This window comes from Belonocnema kinseyi, chromosome 10 (genome assembly GCF_010883055.1).
Source record: "Belonocnema kinseyi isolate 2016_QV_RU_SX_M_011 chromosome 10, B_treatae_v1, whole genome shotgun sequence".
In the NCBI taxonomy this organism is placed as follows: domain Eukaryota; kingdom Metazoa; phylum Arthropoda; class Insecta; order Hymenoptera; family Cynipidae; genus Belonocnema; species Belonocnema kinseyi.
In genome coordinates this window covers 86,792,916-86,794,644 of record NC_046666.1, presented here as the reverse complement: position 1 = coordinate 86,794,644, position 1,729 = coordinate 86,792,916, and the positions used below count along the sequence as shown (strand labels likewise).

At 45.6% G+C, this 1,729-nt stretch overlaps 1 protein-coding gene across 1 annotated transcript in view; it reads left to right on the top strand.

The window, feature by feature from the left end:
- Nucleotides 1-1,729, top strand: part of LOC117182227 (calcium/calmodulin-dependent 3',5'-cyclic nucleotide phosphodiesterase 1-like) — a 1,276,250-nt gene that overhangs the window by 678,118 nt on the left and 596,403 nt on the right. The gene's annotated exons all lie outside the window — the stretch shown is intronic.

Sequence of the window (1,729 nt, the reverse complement as noted above, 5' to 3'; positions counted from 1 at the left end):
CCTCGCCGACAGTTCGGAAGACGAAACCCGTCGGATGAGACTTTCATATCTGCTTTGGAGAGTATCCTTTACATATGCCACATCCTGAATGCGGCTCTGTAGTACGCCCATGTATGTATACGTCTCTCCAGCGCAAAGATGTCGTATAGCGCTTCTATCAGCGAGCTCAGGATCTTCAGGGATGCCATTCAGTTTGCCTCGCTTCAAATAAACCTTGGCACATTTGTGTAACCCACATTCCATTCCAATTTCCTTAGTATATCGTTCAACAATCCCTAGAACTAGATGTATTTGCTCTTTGTTTTTAGCATAGATCTTAAGATCGTCCATGTAAAATACATAAGTGACCTTGTACTTTCGATTTTCAGGTTCGCCGCACAAATACCAATCACTCTATGTACCTACCTATTTGTGGATGAACCTTTAAGATTAGCAAAAGACAGATGATAAGTCTATGGGAGGTCGAATCGAAAGCTTTCCGATAATCAGTCCAGGCCATCGATAGGTCACGCTGGTAGAATGCTGCATCTTTACAGACACATCTATCGTTGAGCAGGTTTTCCCGACATCCGGCTACGCCTTTCTTTGAGCCTCGTTGTTCATACATTTCTTGCTAAACAGGTACAATTGCCCGAACAATCCTATCATTAAGATAGCTGTGAATATCTTATAAAGTGTGTTCCGACAAGTTATTCGCCGGTAATTCTTTGGTTCAGCTAAGTTGCCTATTTTCAGCAGGAGTATTGTGCACCCTTTCACCAACCACTCCGGAATCGGCTATTCCGACTTCAAATATGAGGCGAAAATACGGGCCAAATGCTGATGGGTTGAAGAAAACTTCTTCCACCGGAAGGCTTTGATACAATCTTGCCCCGGTGCGGAATAGTTCTTCATCCCTCTTAATACTTTTTGCACCTCCCCGGTAGTGACGGCTGAGCATTCTTTATCAGATGTCACTTCGACCTCTTCTGGTTTGGGTGGGTGTTCAACAGTAACCGGAGGGTCTTGGAAGAGTCGAGATGGGTCAGGAGTTCGCGCACGAACTTTCGAACCTTATCGGTAAAATTCCTGCCAGATATGATGTAGTCAATCACACGCTGAATGCGGGACGCGTACTTTATTGCCCAGCCTATCTTTATGGCAAGTTGATGCATTCGTCTTTTGGTCTTATGATCAGCCGTTGGTTTTGTTTTACGGTTCGCATCGGCCGAAGCTCTCGCTGCATTATACACACAATAATTGATAGCCCAGAGGTCGGATTCTTCAGAAAAATGTCTACGGAGCTCGTCATCCATTTCAGTAAGATCTTTAGGCTTGATAGAAACCTTGGTATTGATGGTTCTCCGGGTCATAAAGCACTGGCTACAACTATGTTTGGTGTTGTCATTGTTGTTCCCATGAGAAGCTAGGAAAAGGGGTTCGTCCATCCTTGTAGAGCCCCGCATGCAAGGATAAAGCTACGTACTCTGAGAGGTCGCCCGGTATCCCAGATTCACCGTTCTAGACACCTCACCCAGGTGCCATTCAGCTTTCGGCACGGTTTTCACACCTCCGCTTGGGGGTTATTTCCTTCGGGACCACCCCTGGAAAATTGTCCACGACTGACTATTTATTTTTGTAACCATATTCAGCAGAAACCCTTGATACAGGGACACTCTATCCGCAACCCGAAGACGCGTTCGGTGGCTTTGCCATAGGCCCTTCGGTTTGATTCTAGAGGAATCAAAAC